Source organism: Megascapheus bottae, chromosome 6 (genome assembly GCF_031878675.1).
Source record: "Megascapheus bottae isolate mThoBot1 chromosome 6, mThoBot2.hap1, whole genome shotgun sequence".
In the NCBI taxonomy this organism is placed as follows: domain Eukaryota; kingdom Metazoa; phylum Chordata; class Mammalia; order Rodentia; family Geomyidae; genus Megascapheus; species Megascapheus bottae.
In genome coordinates, this window is record NC_143514.1 from 57,967,287 (window position 1) to 57,989,712 (window position 22,426).

The 22,426-nt window shown below is 49.0% G+C and overlaps 1 protein-coding gene across 2 annotated transcripts in view; it reads left to right on the forward strand.

Annotated features, from left to right (window-relative positions):
• The first annotated feature begins 3,924 nt into the window (after positions 1-3,924).
• The window catches only part of Hivep3 (HIVEP zinc finger 3), a 148,662-nt gene continuing 130,160 nt past the window's right edge, over positions 3,925-22,426 (forward strand). For both annotated transcript variants that reach the window (XM_090335088.1, XM_090335089.1), the window contains exons 1-2: positions 3,925-4,281; positions 22,132-22,211. The gene's annotated coding sequence lies outside the window, so the exon portion shown is untranslated. The remainder of the gene's footprint in view (positions 4,282-22,131; positions 22,212-22,426) is intronic.

Genomic DNA, 22,426 nt, shown 5'->3' on the forward strand with positions numbered 1-22,426 from the left:
TTGTACAAAGGAGTTTTGATTCCAGAAGTCAAGGTATGAGTACAATGGCATCCTCTCTGTCATCTTCCCCATCTTTCCCTAGCCCATTCGTACTCTCAAGTTCCATAGTCTATTTTTACATAATGTCTGTTTGAATATAATGACAGTATTTACTCCCCTTCCTCCATCCAGTGGAAGACAGCCCTTGTTTCTAAGATGTCCCACTGGCCCTGACCTGCTTGCAGGAGTTAGGCCTTTGCTGGGCTCTGTGAACATTTCCAGGTGCTTGCAGGAAGCCTTGGTTCATCCCAGCTCTTATGCCTGGGGCTCAGGTCTATGGAGACTTTCTTCTTGCCCTTGTCTTACCCCCACCCTCAATCTCCCACCTGTGGGGTCTAAGTGCCCGGAATCCTGGCTTCCCGCCATGCCGCCCACATGTCACTTGGGATCTTTCCCAGGGTACTTAGGACCATTAGAGGGCTGCTAATGCCACCTGACCTCAGGCCTGCATGGCCCCGCGCCAGCTGCCCATGCATTATTAACATTCAGAGAGTATGAGAACACTTGCCGTCCTGTACATTAGTTTGTAGCACTCGTAGGGTGCCCCTGGTGGCCAATGAAGCCTCCTCTGGGTCTGCCCCTGCCCCTGCCCCTGCCCCTGCCCCTGCCCCAGCTCCTGCCCCTGCAAAAGTCAGGCCTGACTCTCTCGGAACTGAGTGTTGCCCAGAAACTGGTTCTGTAGCACTGGACACAGGACCACCCAGGCTTGGGAGGGTGATAGGTTACCCCTCACCTCTGCAGGGGAGGAGATTGTCTTTAGGGTGACACAGAGAGAGAGGAGATCTGTCAAAGGGCCCATTGGAAGACCCAATCATTATACCTTGTCGAAAGAAGCCACTCCCACATATAGTCTTTCTCAGTATATTTTTTCTTTTTTTCCTTTGATTTTGGCAATATTGTAGATTGAACTCCAAGATCACACTTCCTAGGTAAGTTCTCTGTCCCTGGAGCTAGACCCTAATTCTTTTATTTTTAGTTTGGTTTTCAAATAGAGTCTTGAACTTTTTTTTTTAATCCAGGCCACCCAGCTGCCTATCTCAGTCCTCCTCCTTCTGCCTTCCTAGTAGCTGGTATTATAGGCATGCCCTCCTATTCCTGCCTTCTGAGTATATTCTTTTATTAAGAAAAAAGAGCTTGAACTCAAGGCCTGAGTACTGTCCTTGGGCTTTTTCATCAAGGCTGGGGCTCTGCCATTTGAGCCACAGCACCACTTCTAGCTTTTCTATATATATGGTACCAAGGAATTGAACCTGTGTCTTCATGCGTGCTAAGCAAGCACTCTACCACTAGGCCAAACTCCCAGCCCCCAAAATGATACACTTTAAAAAAAAAACTTATTTGCAGTGAGTAACTTGTAAGATTAAGGACCTGCTGTGATTGGTCAATGATGATAAGTTCAGGAACTTTGGCAGAACCAGCACACCAACCCCAGTGGGAAGTAGCAAATCAAATCAATTGATTGTTTGATTCATATGTTAACCAAACATTCATTTTGATCAGCAGTTTTTATATTTGGAAAGAAACCATTTTTTTCATGAGCCCGTGAGCTCATGGAGACTGATGTGGAAGTCAAACCTGGATAGACCTGAGATTTGAACACAGGTCAGATTCTAGAACCAGGGCTCCTTGCTCCATGCCAGCTGCTCTGGAATCAAGACCTTCTGCCCATTGTAAGAGCTAAACTGCCAGATAGTATCTAGCAGACAACCTGGCTTGGATGGGGTCTGTGGACAATGTCCTGAAGGAGCGTGAATGTCACTTTCCAGCACCAATGGGAGTAGGTGGCATTTATGAGGTGCTTACAATGTGTCAGTCCGTGTCTTACCTGCTCATCTTAGTTCCCCAGCTACCCCTCCTTGGGCATAAAGGGGTCAGAAAACTCCTAATGTCGTAGAGGTAGCAAGAGGCCACACCAGGATTTGAGTAGGAAGAGTGGGGCTTCTATGCACCCTGTTAGGCTGCCTCTCTGGGGGCAGAGGAAGTAACTGAAGTGTGAGGGGTGGTGGGAGCACGGGGAGAACATGAGCAATTCACAAGTATGCAGAGCAATGAAGAAGAGATGGGGGCCCTTTGGGGATGATCAGAGATAGAAGGTGAGAGTCAGAGTCATCAGGTCTGAGCTGACTGGAACTTTCTAGCAAGCAGAGCTGTCCACTACTCTGGTCACCAGCAGTCTGAAGGGAAAAGTGAAGGCCTAGCAGGGGTTGAAGGGAGAGGCAGGCTCCTGTTCCTGTAGAGGCCTATGGCGACTTGACTGCAGAGTCAGGACTGTAAACCTTCTCTTCTTTTCCAGAACCATCTTTATTATGTGGCCTGGATAGCACGAACAAGATACCTGTCTCTGGCCAGGTATGAGGCCTAGTACCGAGAGAGAGACTGTAGGTAGAGGAGGCTGACACAGATGCAGGGCCCGAGGGCACAAAATTAAGTGTGTGTGTGTGTGTGTGTGTGTGTGTGTGTGTGTGTGTGTCCAAGTACTAGCTAGAATGTTTTAAAGGTGTCATTTCATTTTCTCCCGACAGCCTGTGAGGCTGGCTTCCTTGTCTGCTTCATGGCTGAGCAGGAGCCTGAGGCTGAGGGGGCTCCCAGGCCATTCTGAAACCACATCTGCCTTCCCACCATTAGAGAAGAGGCAGGAAGACAGCCCCTTCCTGTCCCTAACCACCTGCCACCCCCCAGCTGAGGCAGCCTGGGGGATCCCAAGGCAGCAGGAAGGACTTAGAAGGAGCAGAGAGGATGGAATGGGGGCAGGGAGGGGGAGACACGGCCAGAGGAAATGAAAGCAGCTTTGAGAAAAAGGAACGAGGGAAGAAAAGCAGAAACTAAACAAGTGACAAAGAAAACGAGAGTGTGGAGAGGAAGTGACCACCAACTGCGGTACCCCTGGAGGAATCCCCCCCCACAGAGTTTCCTCTCCTCTCAGAGGACAGGGGAGGTGAAGGGGTCAGCTGACCAACTGCTCCTTTGTCACCTCAGACCAGTGCACAGAGCAGCTTGGCAGACTTTGACAAGGAAGACCTCATGCCCTATCCCCGCCCCCCACCAGGACTGGGGACACAGGCCTGAGACCTGGCTGCAGTCCTTTTTGTGGGACAGTTATTGGTCTTCACTAGGCCTCAGTTTCCTATCTGTACAGTGGGTCTCACCGTTCTGAACAATACTGTTGGGTCTGTTTGCTGTGCTAGTGCATTTACCTAGATCCCCAGGATGGGGGTACCCACTATCCAACTGATAGTCAAACCTTTACCCATCTTTCCTGCTCCCTGGCCACCCTCTGCTTTGTTGAGTTTAGAGTAGAGCTACATAAAGGACTGCACTTGTTCCCAGTTAGATACGGCACAGACTCCCTGCTTCTTGACCCAGCTCTTCCATGGTAGTTGTGTGCCCCGCCCCCTCCAGGCAGGGGATTTGGAGCAGTAAACCTCAGCCTCTCAATGCTAGATGGAATGTAGAGGGCTGGCACTTCCAGGTGTCAGAACAAGGGGACAAGGGAGAACAGGAGCAAAGACAAAGGGGACAGGGCACTGTGAGTGATTAATGAGACTGATATGTCATCCTTATCCTAAGGCCACACTGACAGTGCAAATCTCAGGCTCAAAGGGGCCTGCATCCAGCCCTTCTGCAGCCACGTGTCCACTGGGGCTGCCACTGCCTGCAAACCAGCATGGGGAAGTCCCCTGCAGGGGCCTAGTTCCTGTGAACTGGCCTGGTCTGGGATTCCGGGCTTCCAGCAATGGCAGTTGCTGGAGGTGTCACAAAGGCCAGCTGGGTCTCAGAGGGGTTGTGACTCACTCACTGGCTACTGAGGGGCTCATTTGCATAGAAAGCAGCTGTGGCTCATGGGCCACTCACTGCTGCTGGCCTTCATATGGCTACAGTCACCCTCTCAGTCATGACCCCTGCACTGACTGGCGATTACCCAGCTGTCATCCAGGTGCCCTGCTCTTCTGCGCAGCCACCCATCAGGACCCCAACCTCACCCATTCAGGGCTTTTATCCACTGGTTCAAGTATTATTGCCTCTCCCCCTATCCACCTCCCCAGTGGGTATAGAGATGAAGTGAGGTGAAGACTAGCACCCCACATGTGGCAGTGTCTGCTCCTTCTACTTCTGCATTACTTGTGAAGGAGAACTTACAACCCTGAACATCAACTACCCATCTGCAGAAGGAGGAAGAAAGGGAGCATGGCCCACAGGTGACAAGTTCAACCATGCTGCCTTATCCCCTCATTCTGCCTCCAGGTACTGAGCCCTCTTCCAGAATTTTCTCTTAGGAACAGACCTGGTTATCAGTCATTGACCTTTGAGTCTAAGCATCCCAGCACTTGAAAGCAGAATACTTATAGAGGAATTCGAATGCCTTCCTTCCCAGTGTCCCACCCACTAGAAGAGAGGCAGAAGGGACTTGAGCAGGGTCCCTAGGTTTAGATGCAGCAGGACTGTGTTTGAGACCAAACAGGACTGTCCTGAAGGCTGTGGATCTTGGAGCCTCCCAGTTATAGCTTCCATTTCTCTGATTCTCTCAGTTTAAGGGGAGGTCAGGGAGCCCAACCTGATTCTGCAGAGTGGTACAAGGTGCTGTAGAATGGGAGAGGGAAGTTGTGTTAACCTAAATAAAGGCATCTACAGAGTAAGGTACCTGGTCTTCCAATTGGAATTGAAGGGATGGCAGGACCCTTCTATCCTCTCTCGTTCTCTTCCTCCTTCCTTTACTCCTTGCCTCCTTCCCTCCCTCCTTCCCTTCCTGCCCCTAGTTCACTCATGTGGAAAGGACATGTTTCAATGCAGGGAGGGATCTGTATAAGAACCAGACCTCTGCCCTGCTCTTGACCTTGAACAGGCAGACAGGTAAGGGACCATCACCCATTTGTAGAACATGGCCTAAAACTCTTGTAGTGCCTGCCCATCTTTGGGGTAGTTGAGGGGAAGGAACAGAGGGTAGCTGCCTCTCAGTTCCGCTGTGGGCTCCCAGGGAACACTGGATGCTGGCTTGTGCATCCCTGCAGTGTGTCTTTGTTCTTTCATTCCTAGATGCAGGCTGCTGTTCCACCACCTTGTAAAGGAACAGGGGTTGTGAGTGGCAGGCAGTAGTTGGGGCTTGGATGGTTCTAGAGAATTCCCAACTATCCCTTCACTGTTGTGGGGTAGATTATACACATGCCTGTGAAGCTGGACTTTCCCTCAGGGGAGCACAGGGTGACTGAGGGGGAAGAGATGGGCCTTTTCTCCCACCTCTTGCCAGTTCTTCTTTGTGAAGAACCATCTTTGTCTTGACTTTGTCCCTGGGGGAGGCTTGTGATAGAGGACGGGAGACTCTAACTTGAGATGGAGCTCTAGGCAGCAGCCTCAGCCTGTGTGGAAACCTTGGTGTTGTGAGGCCGCCAGGGCCTGCACTCTGGGGGTGCCTTCCTGTGTGTGTCTGGGTTTCCAAGATGGTAAAAAGTGTTGAGTCCTAGGTTTCGGTTCTGTCTTTTGCATTCACTTGCCGTGGATCTTGGGGCAAGTCACTTGATCACTGGAACCTCAGTTTCCTCCTCTGAACTACTGAAACAAGCAGCTGGCCTGCCCTTTCTTGATTGAGATAGGATTGCTAGTGGGAAGAGCTCATAGGACATCACTGAGTCACAGTGGTGGGAGACATGGTGATTCTTCTCTGTTATGGTCTGGGGGCTTAGCAGGAGCTATCCACAGCCTTCTGGGGACCCCTGGGCCTGACTTCCACCCCAACCTGGTCCAAGCCCACGCACTGTCCTGCCAAAGGAACAGAGCTTTCCATGAAGCCTTGAGCTCATGACCTCAGACACAATGACACAATCCAGTAGAATCAGCTCTCAGTGCAGACAGATGATAGAAGCTGGGGGTGCACCCAGGTCCTTGGATTCTTTATCAGCCATCAGATGCCTAATGTGTGGTAGGTGTCCTTGGGTCACTCTCTCGCTCACCCCTGGCTCCCCCAGACTGACTCATCAGCTAGGAGCAGGAAGCTTCCACTCTCCACCAGGGTCCTCCAAGAGACCAGAGGTTAGGTGTAGTCAGATGTGAGCCCAGCCTCCTTGATATGAGATTGAGCCTGGGCCCTGTTCCCAGACTGAAAGTGGTATTCTCCAGTGGGCATTTCTTACCAAGTATTCTCAGGGGGGCACCAACCAGAGGGAGAGTGCCGAGAAGACATGTCTTGAGGCTGTATTTGCAGAGTGCGCACATATTTAAGCTAGAGATGAGCTTGGTGAGTTGAAGCAGCCTTGGGAGGTGAAGGAAAATGGTGGCAGAAGGCCATGTTGGCACCCACTCTACTCCCAGGCCACTACCTCATGTTACCCCTACAAATGTGAAGAGAAGATTACCCTATTCAGACCTCTCCTGAGGACAGGATGCTGTGATTCCAGAAGACACCAAAGGCTGTGGGAGGTAGTGACATGTGAAGGAATTTAGGAAACTTATTTGCTCTCTGTCTTTGAAGCCAGGTAGCCAATTTAGCATGATTGGATTCATGTTACTCTCCAGACTTGGCCAGAGAAACCCCCAGGGGGCTAATCTGAGCTCCTGGTCCTCACCCTGGCTCTGAAAGCTTCAAGGAGAAACTCCATGGCTAAGTTCAGCCCACACCTCTCTTCCCAATTGGCAACAAAGAAGAGCTATTCCTTATAATTATCTCAATTTCATGTTTTCCTCCCCTTGGCTTTTCTCAAGCTCTTGGCACCTGCTCCTTCTTGAGTACTAACAAGTGCTCACCATGCTAAAATGAAGTGCATTAAGAGGCAAACAAATCCTAACGAGATGGATCCAAATCAGCCAATTCTACAGAGTTTCAGGCACATTTTTATGGTGTGTGAGTATGTGTGTATGCACACATGCAGGTGTGCATGCCCACAACTCTAGGCCATGCTGCAGTTTCTGCTGGTGAAAGCCTCTTCCCCACCCTCCACCCTCCCCTTCCAGGTTTTATCAAAAGTCAGAAGCTTTGTGTTTCAGGGAACTTCCCCAAGGATTCCATGATTTCCAGTTACTACAGTGAAATGTAGTACCAGAGGGGAGTCTGGGTACATGGCACAACAGGAGGGTTCCTGGAAGGGATGAGATACCCTAAACTTGGACATTCTCTTTGGCACCTTTTGCCTTGCTTCCTCTGCCCTGCCCCAGGTGTAGGGTGGTAAGCCCTGTCTGTTCCACATCTGACAGGTATATCTTTCCTTCCATTCTGACTTCCAACAGCTGTGCCTTACCTGGAATTTTTTTTCCAGTTCTGGGGCTTGAACTCAGGGCCTGAGCCCCTGTCCTTGGGCTTTCTCAAAGCCTAGTGCTCTACTACTTGAGCCACAGCACCACTTCTGGGCTTTTCTCTGTATATGGTACTGAAGAATTGAACCTGGATCTTCATGCATGCTAGGCAAGCACTCTTACCACTAGGCCAAACTCCCAGCCTGTACCTGGAATTTTATAGCTGCTTCTAACTGCTGCCACCGTACCTTTCCAACCTCGGCTGCGTGCTGAACCAAAGGGATCCTTCTAGAACACAAATCCGGACCTTCTCTTTCCCTGTATGTTCCCCATGGCTTCCAAGACCAAATGCTGGCTTTTCTTAGGGCCCTTAGATCTGCCTTTCACTCTTTCCTCTGACCCCCTCACAGCCAGACATCCCACCTAGACCCCACCTGCACCTTCTCCAGGTCTTTGTAAATGTATCTCCCTCTGCCCAGAAATCTGTGGTTTGTTAATACCCCTCCACCCCCTGCCATTATGCAAAATGTTCCTTTCTTTCTTTTTTAAGGTCAGAGACCAGAACTGGTACTCAGTACATGATGCTTTCGCTTATTGGCTAGCACTCTACCAACTGCACCTCACCTTCAACCTCTCCCCTCCCCCAACTACACAAAATTTTATTGCAATTAGAAAACTTACTCAGATGTTTTTTAATGTGACAATTTAACACGTTCATCTAAGTGTCCAGTGCTTCTTGATCAGTCACCCACCTCTCATTCTTCCCCACCCTGTTTTCCCTCACCCAGACCCATTTTACATTTCCCACTTCTTCTTTTGTTTTTGTTTGGGGTTGGAGGGGTTCGGGGTGGGGGAGGAGGTGCTGGTCCTAGTTTTAAACTCAGCCTAAGCTCTGTCCCTGAGCTTCTTTTGCTCAAGGCTAGTGCTCTACTAGTTGAACAACAGCTCCTCTTGGACTTTTGTACCCAGGATGGCTTTGAACCACAATCCTTAGGTTTCAGTTTCCTGCTCTGGAATAGACAAATGCATCCCTCTGTTAGAGAACAGAACCCTCTGTCCCCAGAGGCAGCACAAGAGAGATGTGAGAAGCACAGACTGGAGCCACCTGCCCAGGTTCCCACAAATAGCAGAGTCATCGTGGGTGACTTATGCAGTCTCCCTGTGCCTCAGTTTCCCCACCTATTCCATTGTACTATTACTGCAAGTATTAGATGAGTTAATGTAGGTAACAACTCTCAGTAGAGCCTGGCACAAAAGCATTTGCTACTTGCACTGATAATTAATCAGTTCAGCTGCCTACCTCTGCCCTTACGAGGTTTTTTTTTCCCCTCACAATTGTGATGCCAACATTTAATATGTGACTGTTTTAGCCATCTCATACAACTGGACTCATGCAATGATCTGCCCTTCTGTGACTGCTTTATTTCCATTTTATTTCCACATTCAGCCATGTCACGTGGATTTAGAGGCTACATAGTATTTCATTGCAGTTATAAATTATGCACACAAATACACACACATACACACAACACACACACATATGTATGTATCCTGTTTGTGAAATGACTCAATCATGAAAATGACAGTCTCTCCCTCCTTTGTTGACCCTTTGAAAATTGTTCAAGGAGCCCAGACATTACCCCGGGTGTCTTCAGTTGGTTAAGCTCAGAGAATTCCCTGGCTACTCTGAGCAGCTTCTCAGCCTCAGGGTCTGAGGTGGAGGCCCAGCAGGATGTTTGCAAGTGGCCAGGGGTAGGAATAGTGCCCAGGAAGGCCCAGACGCTTAAAATGACTAGAACTGAAGCTCTGGAGGCTTGCTAGCACTAGCACCTCTGGAGTACAGTGGGCAGTACCCCGGCACTCTTCACAGTCTGAGTCCTTGTGTGGCTAGGAATAAATCACTTCTATTCTTGGCCTGTGTGACTTAGGTTAAGAGACATCCTGGCTTTCTGGAAAGGACATGAGGGCTGGGAGTGACAGGCAATAGGTAAATCATAACTCTGACTCTGATGTTTACCAGAACTCCTTATTCTCCTCGTTCTCCTCCTCCATTCTTCTTCCTCTTCATTCTGTCCTCCTCCTCTTCCCCCTCTTCCTCTTCTATCTCCTCCTCTTTGCAGTTTGAATATACCTCCTGTTTACAAGGCAGGTACCCTACCGCTTGAACCATGCCCCCAGGCCTTTTATTCTTCAAATAGGGTTTCATGTGTATGCCTTGGCTGGACTATGATCATTTAACTTATGCCTTGTGAGTAGCGGGCATGACAGGCACATACCACCAAGCCTAGCTTTTTATTGCTTGACAGGAGGATCTCAAGAATTTGAACCTTCCCACTCTGAGCCTCCTGAGTATCTGGGATCACAGGCATGAGCTACCATGCCCGGTGTGGGTGATCCCCATCCCTATGTTGATGCTGGTGTGATTCACATATCCTGCTGGCACTGCCATGGGACAGATGAGGAAGACCCCTGTGTGTCTGTCTCCAAGCCTGGTCCCCCACGGTATCCTTCTCAGTTATTACGGTTTTGCTCCCACCTCCCTGAGAACAAACCTCCCGAATCCCAAAAGTATCCACAGAGCCTGAGCTTCCCAGCAGAGTCAAGGGAACCCTGAGCAGTGGAGAGTGGGAGCAGCATGCAAGCACCTGTCCTTCTGTGGTTGGTAGGATTCACTTTGCATGACGACTCAGACAGGCTCCTTCCATATCAGCGACACACCCCTCATGAGGTGGAAAAACTGAGTCACAGGAAGGAAAAAATGACGCCCTCAGGCTGCCTCAGCTTGTTTTAGACAAGTAAGTTATTCCTGTGAATGAAGGAATGACTGTTGGTTCAAGGTAAACATGAAGTGTGGATACAGAAAAGCTTCTTGCCCTTCTGCTCTGCCCCATCTTACTTCTAACAGGGAGGCCTGTTTGTGCATAGAGCCTCCCTGTTACCTGGCCCCCAGACATCCTGGCCCGTGGGCCTTGCTCAGTGCTTGACTTCTCTTTGATTGCTGCTTGAATTCTCTTCCACCAGCTGAGTCAAGTGCTCCCCATCCTTGCAAGCTCCTCCTGCTTCCACACTGCCAGGAAGTCTTTGGGCACTGGCTACCCTTTGTGGTGACTGTGGCTGCACAGTATGTGCTGGGATGTACTTCCAGCTCTCTGACCTCTGCCTCGCTTTCTATCAAGAGTGTGTTTCTTATCACCCTCACTTGGCTCGACTCCTGCCTGCTAGTCTCCCAGCAGGCCCTGATCCATCAAGGCTAGTTTCTTCCCAGTCAAGAGAGATATGAACCCTGACCCCTAACCCAAATCCTTAAAGCCTTCTCTTCTTCTCTGTAAGTCTTGGCTCCTAGTTCCTTGCATTAGATTCAAGGTCTCATGACTATAATTGTAAGTGTGTGCTTGTGTCATTGAGAGAGGGAGACAGAGACAAAGAGACAAGGAGGTAGACCAAGGGACAGGGAAGAGAAAACGGGCAGAGGAAGGGAAGTGGAGGGAAGAGGCTCACACAGGCTCCATACACCATTCTGGCATCCCAAAATGTCTATAAACAGCTCGAGTTCTCACCATCTGATACAGCCAGGTGACCCCTTATTGGTGCTCAGCCTACTAGTGGGGCAAGGTCAGCTGATCAGATGCCATCATATCTCAGTTCTGGTATCTACAAAGAGAGAAAACAGGAACCTTGAAGGTCCACTCATATTTATAACTGCAAGTGCTTAGGACAAGCATGTTCTACATGAGTTGCCGTAGCTCTTACAACCACTTGCAATAGATGCCCCATCAGTTCCATTGTACAGAAAGATCTCGTAAGCATGAGTGCAGACCCACAGCCAGTTTGTCTGGCCTCAGGCCCATGTCATATCTACTCCCTTCTTGGAAGGTCCTCTGGGCCAGGAGCCTGCAGTCCTGGATAGAAGATTCCAGTCCTACCATTGGCTATCATATGGGGACATTCAGAGCCCTAGGCCTCAGTTTCTCATGCTTTAAAATGGACCAGCCAGATGTGTCAATGCCCCACCAACTGTCCTGTGCTGTTGTGGTTCCAAGGCCTTGATCCTGAGATCTTCATCTTCTCTGATTGTTCCTAGGATGTAGTGGGCATGCATTCTGTCAGCAGAGATGCTGCTGTGTGATGAGTCCCATACAGCCAGAGACTGCCCTGGGATAGATGCTTAGCAGTGTTGGTTGACTGAATAACTCATCCCTCTATTCTTCTTCCTTCTCCAATCAATGTCTATCCTGAGGCCATAGCTTATTCCCTGCACTGTCTAGCTGCCATGCAGTAGTGGAGGAGCCCTGTGGACTTACTTGCCCATGACTCCTACTTGATTTTTAGCCCCTCTTCTCCCTCAATCCTCCCTCAGAGCCTTGGCACTGCCCTCTCTCTCCTCCTGAAATGCTCTTACACACCTCCCTGAATGTCCCTGTGCCTGTGTTCAAATGCTATCCTGCAGAGACCCTACCCTGACCCCAGCTAGAAAGTCCCTCCTACCCCTTCTCTTCTCTTCCTCCTTTTCTATTTTCTCTCCTAGTGTTCTACTACCTGACAATATTTGTTCAACTGTTGTCTGTTTCTTTGGCCTACATGAGGACAGCATTTTGTGTGTCTGATTCAATGGATAGAACAGTGCCTGGTGCACTGAAGATACTGTCAGTATTGGTTAAAGGAGAGAGAGGGGAAAAGAGGATGTGCAATACAAGCTTCACAGGGGTCACTTCTGCCCAAGTTGTGATCCTCAAGTGCTGCACTCATAGGCAGCTAGGGAAGAAGGATCCTGTCGGAGACAGGAAGAGGTTGACATTGTATGTCAGACCAGGCCTGGCGTCTGAAAACTGTTTTGCTTGTCCCTCTGTCCTGTCCAGTCCCCCTGGCTCCCCATAGAAGAATACTCCCTCAACAAATCCACTCCCCCTGCCCTGACCTCTCCACCCCCTCAGTATCCAGTTACTGTTTCCTGGTGCACCATGACACATTCCCTCACCAAGCTTCCTCATGCCATGCTATCTGCTCACAAGGCTACGCCACCACTTTTGGTCTGTGCCCTGCCAGCTCTCCTGGCCCATCTCTCCTGGCCCATCTCTCCCACTTCCAAGGAGTGCTTGAGAATCAACACACAATGGGCACCCCTAGCAGGCATGGGAGAGGATAGATGGGGTAGTCTAACATTCCCCCCATGGCCATTCTGGGAAGAGGAAGGGCGGTGATGGACAAGGATGCAACTTGAACTATCTTGCCTTAGCCAAGCTCCTTTCCCCTTCCCCGGACTCTTGTACCAGCCCTGATTCTATGGGTACCTGCCCCCCACTGGGTTTCTCACAGGTCTGATAGTTCTGTTCTCCAGTGGCTCCTCCATGCTGGATATGGTACACCCCACAAATCCTTTCCCAGGCTCTGCCTAGGCTTTCCCACCTCCCTGCCTCAACCCAGCTGTTCCTTCTGCCAATCCTTTCTGTTTCCTTCTCATCCTCATGCTTCCAGATGAGCACCAATGGAACCTCTCCCTTCGGCTTTCCCAGAGCCCTCAGGCATGACCAGCCAGTCAAAGGCCCTTGTTGTCTGTCTGTTGCCGTGTGCTGATATGTCTTGCTTCTGCCATTCCTTGCTTACTTGTGTAGTGCTCTTGTGGCCTTTGACTTGACTTGGCATGGAGAAGTGCCCCCAGTGAAGCTTTCTCTCTGGGGATGGTACTGAATGTAGAATATGCCATGTGGCAGGCCTGGTACCATCTAAGGTTTTGTTTATGGAAGCCCAGCTTCAGTCTCAAGAGTCTGTCATTTCCTCTATAATAGGACCAAGGCCCAGAAATGCGAAGATTCTTGCGGAACTCATATGACAGTATGTGACAGAGCTGGTATGGGGACCCCACTCTGACTTCAAAGCTTTCTCCTACAGTGTGTGACAAAGGCAAAAATAGCACATATCATTCTAATTTCGGGCTGGCAGTAAGCCATCTTGGGCATTTGTTTGTCTTTTTGCCACCCCAGATTTCCCCTATTTCCTATAGGTGCTACCATCTCAGCCCTGGCGAGCAGCAGACTGGTGTCTGAGGGCTCTGGCTCTCCCCTTCCCTTTCCCAGGCCTACTGTGGGTCCCTTTCAAATCACCTGGGCTCAACCTCCTGAGCAGGGGGGCAGGGCTACCCATGCCCAGGTCTGCCAAACTGATTCCTGCCTGACATCCAGGCTGTGGATCAATAAACTCATATCCTGCCCCTCTCTCTGGGCCATCTGTTTTCCCTCGTGGTCCCCAGGGAGTCTGCCAGTCTGGCTGAAAGCTCTCAGGTTGGAGAAAAGAAGCTATGTGGGGGCCATCTGTTTCAGAGGTGCTTCCAGCTGGGGTTCCACCACTGAAGGGACCATCCTAGGCGGCAGGGGAGTCAGGAGGAAGCAATGATCAGGGAACTGAGACTTACCTTTACCATTAGACTCAGGGCAGACCCAAGTGATGACAGGCTTGACTCTTGCTTGGCCATATCTCAGGGGGGAAAGTGCCAGAGAGAGCAGGGAAGATGGTTTGAACCTTGCCACCCCCATCTCCTTTTAGAACGAACACACACACACACACACACACACACACACACACACACACACACACACACTTAAAATTGGGTTGCTAGTGACAACCTGGCATATCATCTTCTTTTTATATTATTCTTAGCCCCTCTGTTGCCATAGCAACTTAACAATGCTTTTTAAATATAGCAGTTAATTTTTTTTTTCAGCTTCAGCAACCAAGTTCTGTTGTTGTCCAGAAGGCCCAGGCTGCTTTCCCTCCAGGAGGGGTGGGGAAAGCCCTTTAGCCCTTTCTCCCCACAGTTCAGTCCCCGAGTGTGAGCTGAGGCTGGCTGCCCTGAGGCTGCCTAAGAACCTTCTGTGTTCCCTGTTATGGCTACCCTGCAGAACCAAGATGTAGTAGGCAGAACTGAGTCATGGAATGGGCAAACCTGGGTCCAAATCTCTCCCCAGCTCTGGAAGCTCAGGTTTCCTCTCTGAGCTTGAGTCTCTTTGTCAGGTCCTGGGGAAGATAAGATCTGCTACACAGATGCCAAGGAGCAGAAGGAGGCAAAGAGGGCATGGTGCCCGTGGGAAACACCACAGATGCCTCTCTGCCTCCCTCCTCTCTGCTCCCCCTCCTCCATGCCTTCTCTCCCTTTCTTCCTCACCTCCTTCTCCCTTTTACCTCTTTCTCTTCCCCTCCTCCCTACTGCTTTGAATTATTGATGGTAAATTCCCAGTCAGTAACATCAGAGGGTTAAAATCCATAACCAGCCTCCCTCCAGTCTCCCCTCGGATCACCCTCCCTCTCTCCCTGAGTCGATGAGCTCATCACAGTCATAAATCATACATCATGGCTTAAGAACCCAGGGCCTGTGGTCCAGTGCCTGAACTGCCCAGGCAGGAGGCAGCTGGTCAGACTGCCTGGCTCTGAAGCCATGAGAAGAGCATTAAGTGGGAGTGTATTTGGGGAGGGTAGCTGACATGAGCCTGTGGGGGCCCTGTCAGGGAGCACTCTGACTAAGGAATGGAGGCATTGCTTCCGGTGCACTCAGCTCCCCAACACCCTCCCACCATCCTCCTACGCTTCTCTGCAGACTCTGCCCACCTCCTCCACCTTGCTCATCACCCACTCATTTCTCTGCATCCCAGAGCTCAGTGTGGCGGGCTTCAAAATGACACACAGTGAAGTTTCTTATGCTCAGAAGCCCTAGTAAACATGGCCTGAGCTGTCCAGCACATTGTGAGTTCCTGTCACTGGAGAGTTCAACTAGAGATAAAACCTCCCGGCTGGGATGTTGTGGGAAGGATTATCAGTGACAAATTGAGTAAGCTCTCATCTCAGCCTATCATTCTGTAATAGAAACAGTCATACTGAAGTCCCCATATAATTTTGCAGAACCCTGAGTACCAATTATTATTATTCTCATGTACCAAAAAGAAAAAAAATCAGTTAAGTTGCCCAGGATCACTATGAAGGTGCCTCTGAATATAGGATTCTACATGTTCTGTTCTTCACATTCAATTTTTCCAGCAGAAGATGCATGACTAAGACCCCCTGTCTCCATGCAGACAGCTCAGAGACCTGCTGAAGGCTGAGGCTGCTGTCTAGAAGCTGGCATTCTTGTAGAAATGCAAGGAAGAGGAAAGACTGCGCTGGGTTGGGGTCTAGGTGAGGAAGGGGAGAAGCTGATGCAGGCTGGGGAGTGCCTGCATACATAGATCCACTGTGAGACACGGGCTTCTGTGGATGTGTCATGTCTTAAATTATTAAATCCTCCCAGTGGCTCTTAAAGAATGGCTTTGTATCCACTTTTGACAGATGCTGTGCTGAGGGGCTGAGGGTCAAGGCCACACAGCTTGGTAGTGGAGGGCACCTCCTAGGACTAACACCAAGACTTGAAACAGGAGGAACTGGCAGAAGGAGACTGCCCTGTAGTATCCAGATTCTGGGGCGTCAGGCCAGTCTCCATGTAGTCCCAGTGCCAGTCCCACTAGGTGGTGCGAGTTGAGGGTCCGAGCTCTGGCACCCAGCCCAGCCAAGCTCACTAGTACTTTCTTCCTGAGAGGCAGACAGAAGCTGGCAGTGGAGGAGAACAAAGGATGCCTGGAGGAACCTGTAAAAACCAGAGCTGGGGCAGGACCTGACTCCATTACTGGTTCTTTGGACCTCTGAAGCAAACCAGCACAGGGCCTGAGCTTGTTTTCCATCTTCAGAGGACACAACATCTATCTGCCTGCCTATCTCTTAACTAACTCTCATGCCAACATTAACTTGTCATCCTTACCATAGACCCTGACCATCTATCAAAAACATCAGCTAGCCCCAGGTACCCGCCACCCCTGATCCTGCTCTATTTTTCTTTAGTACACTTACATTGGGATGTTACATTCTATACCTGTCATGTACTTGTCATTGCCTGTCCCTGCCAGGAGGCAGAGAGGAGTCTATGCCTGGCATAAGTGAACACCATCACTTGTCACTGGGCACAGTAATTGTGTGCATCCAATATGTCTCCCTCATATACCGTTGAGGTCCCTGTGGTACAGCCCAGAGGAGGCAGGGTTAAATGTTAAGGCGGTGATTAAAACTTGCCTCCCTTACACCTCAGTTTTCTTAATCTATACATGGAAAGGAAGCTCACAATTGAGGCGTATTAAACACTCTCCCTTGGTGCTTTCCTAGGATAGGATTTGTGGCCTGCTGACTGGTGATTCTGCACCTGCACTTGGTGTGTCTATTCTGCTGTTTGCCACCCACTGCTTGTCCCAACTTCCAAGGTTGGTCACTGCCCAGAGCCTGCTTTTCCCTTGATGAGCAATTAAAGCCTCAGAATAGTCCATTGTTGAGAATCAGGTGCTTGGACCCTATATTTATCTCCAGCGTGCCACGTGTGTTCGTGCCCAGGCCAGCCACGTGGTGGGTATCATTGGAACTTCTCAGGCTGCAGGGGCTATGTCTGACTTCAGAAACAGATGCCCCCAAGGGGCATGAAGAAGTGATGAGGAGCAAGATAGGAGGGAACCAGCCTTTGCTCTTATGCATCCCCACCAAGGCCATACCAGCTCCATGTTATCAGACCAGTTTTATAGCTGGGGAGCCTAGGCTCAAAGATCTCACCTTCCCGGGGACCTGCCTTGAGTTTATAGAGCTTCTGAGGGACAGAGCTTGGATCTGAACACTGATCCTCCTCACATGCACTGTGCGTTGGTGATGGCTGATCATCATTTGCCCATGGAACCAAAGCCCCGATTGTTGGCAAGGAAGCAAGGGTGGAACCAGCCTCATAGGTGTTATGGATATACATTTGCAAACCACCCGACTTTGTGGGTATCCCTGTACCTGTGTGCCTAGTCTCCTGATCTTGCCAGCACTCACCTCCTCTTTGAAGGACATGACCTCTCCAATGCCTCAAGAGGGGAAGCCTGAACTTGAGACCAGCCGTGCCTATCACAGGACAGGCATTGGGAGATTGGCCTGGGGGTGGCAGAACAGAATTCAAAGAAAAGAGCTAGCTGGGTTGTCACCCAGACACTGCCACTTGCCAGTTGTGTGACCTTTGAGAAGCTGGCTAATCTCCCTAGCTATAAAGTAGGAGCAGGCAGAACTCTTTCAGGGGTTCAGTGCCATCAACCATGTAACATTCTTAGCCTAGCCCCTGGCAGCAAGCAGGCACTTGTTAAGCAAGTGCCAGCTGCCATGGCGTCCCAGGAGCAGTGAGCTTGCTTGGAGTTTGAGGGTACACACCCTAAGTGAAGCAGGGACCAGCTTGCATTTGCTTTTAACAGCCAGTGTTCCATGATTATAAACAATGCCTCATGGAATTTGTTTAGAATTTTCTTCCTTTGACGTCTTCCCATGAAAGTAAGCCTAAAGTGATATGGATGTAAGCTTTCATCCAGGATTCAAGTATATTAGCTTAGGCAAGTTCTTTTGTCTCTTTAAACTGTCCATTTTGTCAGGAAGACAGACAGGTTAAGTGCACAGGATTGTCAAAAAAGGTTCCTTTATACTGGAGCCTTGCACAAAACCTGGCACATAGGAATTCAAGTGACTTTGTTAAGTAGAATTGCTTTGAATGCCAGAGTCTTAGGAATAATGGGAAATAGATAATGGAAATAGTTAGAAAGAGAAATTAATGTATAGATATTGCTACTGTGTGATAGGCTCTAAAAACAATGTGTGTAAATGGATAGATTAATAGGATCGTGAGTGGATGGGTGGATACATGGATGAATGGATGAGTGGGTGGGTAAATAGATGGATGGATGAAGATTTGAAGTCCACAGCTTCAGCTTTGCACTTGTTAGTTAAGTGATCTTAATTCAATTCTGTCTCTATTGTTCATCTTCCTCCACAAATGATTGAATGGGCAGAGTTATGCACTGGGGTTCACAGAAGAGGAAATGGAGCAGGGGAGAGACTGGTATGTCTAGAGCCTCAGAGCTAATCCTTGCAGAGGTCAGGGTACCTCCTACCCCTTATGCGATCTGATAAAGATAAAATGAGGCAAGGATTTGAGACTTCGGGCTTAGTAGATATTCACTTCTTCCAATCAGCACAACAGTCTGCCAGCTTCTAGGTTTGGTAGGGGCAACTAAGAGCAGGAAGGGTCTGTAGCCACCACAGGGACTGGGTGACCCAGCCAGCTGTATGCCAGCTGGCTCCTGGCCCTGGCACTTAGAAGGAACTCACTGTGTACATTCTCTGAGGACCTCTCTGCCCCTGCGGGTGGGGGCTGTTTCCCCAGCAGCTGCCTCTCCTCTGAGAATCCCAACCCACACTGGGGGCAAATGGAAACTTGCCTTTTCATAGCAGTCTGGGCCCTAGCGGGCAGAGCCTGAGCTACCCAACAATTGATGTCCCAGGGAAAGAACCCAAAGCCCACAAGAAGCAACACGTTAGCATAAAATGAGCTTACCACCGAATGAGTTGCATTGAGGTCAGTGGTGGTGGTCCTGTTGGTCACTATTGGCATGAATGGGGGTAGGAAGCAGGTGGATTCACACCCCATACATGGCATTTAGTCTACCAAAGATCCCTTGTGGATAGGTGTGGATGTTTCCATTTCACAGAGCAGGAGCTGAGGCCAGTGAATCGTGAATGATAGATGACCAAGTCTGGCTGTGGAACCTGAGAGCCTCATCTCTTGTCATAGATATGACCAAGCAGTGGATAAAAAGCAGCCTGGTGAAGCAGGAAGGGCTTTGAGGCCTGCGAAGATGTCGCTTTTCACCTGGATCTACCGGGAATGAGCTGCTGGGGATCCAGGTTCACTATCACCCTCCAGGGGAGAATTGTACTCATTCAACCACTAATAAATGTTTGTTGGAATGCTTGCATGAGTCAGGCCTTATGCTAAGCAACTAATGTATCATGAAGAATAATAATTACACCCAAGCCTTACTTGGTGCAAGCTACTGTAGGTGGCTTGCCCATTAAACCTTTCCAGCACCCCTGCAGTACCTTCCTATTACTGATGAAGAAATTTAGGACCAGAGAGTTTAAGTCATTGGCCCAAGTTCCCAGCGTTAGTTTTTATTTTTTTTGCCAGTCCTGGGCTTGAGCTCAGGGCCTGAGCACTGTCCTTGCACTTTCTCAAGGCCAGAGCTCTACCACTTGAGCCTCAGCACCGCTTCTGGCTTTTTTTCTATGTACATGATACCAAGAAACCGAACACAGGTCTTTGTGCGTGCTAGGCAAGCACTCTACCACTAGGCCAAACTCCTGGCCCCCAAGTTCCCATAGTTATGAAATGTCAAAACTAGAACTTGAACTCAGGCAGTCTGAAATCAGAATTCATATTGTTTAACTGCTTCAGCACCCTTGTGGCTCTTCTATTTCCTGCCTTCATAGAACTTAGATTCTTTTTTTAAAAACAGGCAAGTTAGAATAATATAGAACTTAACTCCATTTCATTTCCTGGGGAGCAACTGGGCAGTGAGAATGTTTAAAAAGTGCTTGGCATCACAGGGCCTGTAGGAAAAGGTCAATGTCATAGTGGAATGACCTTGGTATGTGCAATTGGTCCACATTATACTCTAGCTTTGACTTCTGAGTGCCTTTGGCAAGACTTGTCACTTTGCTGAACCTCTATTCTTTATTCACAAAATGAGTCATCAGCACCTATTCTATTTGCCTCCAAGCATGTTTGTGGTGGCTAAATGAGGTGGTGGTGGGGACAAGATTTCAAAGTAGGAAAAAAAAAACAAAAACAACAAACCGCAACAGGTAAGGGGTTGTTCTTTGAATCCTGTAAAAACTTGATGTCAGTTTCATGAATGAATAAGGGGTCCTAACAGCTGTGCAGATTGGCTCTGTGAGTGACAAGTGTCCCTTTGGTCATCTGTTGGTGTTTATCGAGGTCACAGCAAGTCTCTTTATGCTTGGCCATGCTCTATGCTACTGTCCCTTGAATTGTGCTTCCAATACTGCCTCATCAATCGTTTGTTTGAGAGGCAAGCCTGTGCTTGACCATGAGGAAATGGAGATGAAGCTGGAATGATCTCTGTCTTCTGGGTCTCATGGGCCACAAAAAGACACAGTAATAATAACAACAGCAAAGGCAATAATCACGGGCAATGACTGAACACCAGTCACATGTCAGGTAGTCTGCTGAGATTTTATGCATATTATTTAATTTAATCATCACAATTCTGTGAAGCACTAAAAATTCTGTAAATTATTTCACCTACAGGGAAACAGATTCAGATAGGTTAAGAAAGTCACCCCAAGTTCATACAACTTGGAAGTTACAGAGGCAAGCATGATCTGAGAAAGAAGACATCAATGGATATAACTCTTGTAATAGAACTACTATACATCCTAAACAGGGACAATGACAGGCCTCTTGGGGGCCAGAAACCAAAGGGAAACAGGATAATGATGGGAATGTGGACGCTGCTGCTGTTGATCGTATTCACAATGTTGATGATGGTATTCATAATAACGGGATGGTGGTTGTAGCGATAGAAATGAGATGGTAATGAGGAGGTAGGTGATAGGTCTAGAGATGAGATGATAGGATGGTTGTGATTGTGCTCATGACAGTCCTCTGGTGCTCATTAGCGAAGAATCTGCTTTGGGCTAAATCCTAGTCTTGGATGCTTTCTACATTCTCATTTTATCCCCATAGCATCTTCCTGTGTTCAGGATTATTCTCTCTACTTCTGGGGACTCTGAATTAGAGAAAGGTCATGGCCCATTCAAGGGCTCATGCCCTAATTGAGCCAGGCACGAGCTTCAGCAGGGCTTACCACAGAGCTGCTGTTCCTCCTGTTTCAGGATTCCTGCAGGGATGGCACCTCACAGAGGCCCCATAAATACCTGTTAAATGAATATTGAATGGATGGATCCTCTAGGGCACCCAGCCTCAAGCCCAAGAGACACAAATAACACCCTAAATGAGTGTGGTGGATGCTGTGATTACTAAGATACAAGTTAATTGTAAAGCATCATATTCATTGAAGCTTTTGTATTGTTTCTTTTCTCAGTGAGGCAATAGGAAGTATGCAGTTACCATTAGGAAATAGTTTGAAAAATATTTTCACTTGAAAGACTCCCGTATACCAGTGACTCATGCCTAGGCAGGAGGCTGAACTCTGAGGATCAAGGTTCGAAGCCAGCCTAGGCAGGAAACTCTGAGAGATTCTTATCTATAATAACTACCAAAAAGCCAGAAGTGGAGCTGTGGCTGAAGTGGTAGAGCACTAACTAGCCTTGAGCAAAATCAGCTCAGGGATAGTGCCTAGATCCTTGAATTCAGGACCAATGCATGCACACGTGTGTGTGTACGCTCACTCACACACACACCCTCACACAAAGAAATCCATGTGCTGGCATTATTGGCAGTGCCCTACACAACAGATTCAAAACCCTCACCCTGTGTCCAGCCTACCAAGGTCACCTCCAAGGTGGATGTATGGAAGCTAGGCAGAGTCTAATCTGTACCTCCCTCAATGGAAGTGAGCTGTCATTTTCAATGACTTCATGAAGCATGACATTGGCATCTAAGTGCTTCCCAAATAGTCACTGGGTGCTCAAAGGAAGGAATAAATGATGAGAGAAAGACTGAGTGATTAAAATAGATAGTTGAGGTGTTTTCCCACAGAGGATATGAAAGTGAGAACCCAGGCCTAAAGCAGGCCTAGGGATGTCTGTGGGTCCACAGGGTGAGGGCCCCTGTTCGCACTTTGTACATAGGGTAACAAGGCTGTGGTCACGTGACTAGGAAGAGGGAGGCATGGCTTTGGTGGGCCAGGGTGGTGGCTGGGCTTTGCATTCTACAAGGCTGTGCTTACCAATTTCTTCAATGCATTTTTCACACTCCAGGGAAAGTTGACAGATGGTGGAGGTATAATATTCTCACTTCTCCACTTCCCACAGGCCTCCCCCAACACAGTCCTCGAAGCTCTTAGAAATCTCTGGCACATCTCAACCATGAGACCATGGCTGCCTTCTGACAGGTAAGCTCTGCCCAGCTCCTTACCACCACCATAGACACAGCCCCTGAACCACCAAGCTGTGTCTGGTGGCCAGAACATGAGAGAAAGATGGAATCAGCCTTAGTCAAGAGACTGGAAGGCCAGGTTCCTTCCCCCGCCCCCAGACCTCAGGGAGGAAAGAAAATCACCCAAGCATCTATCATCCTACTGCTGGTGGTTTTGCTAATAGCTGCATA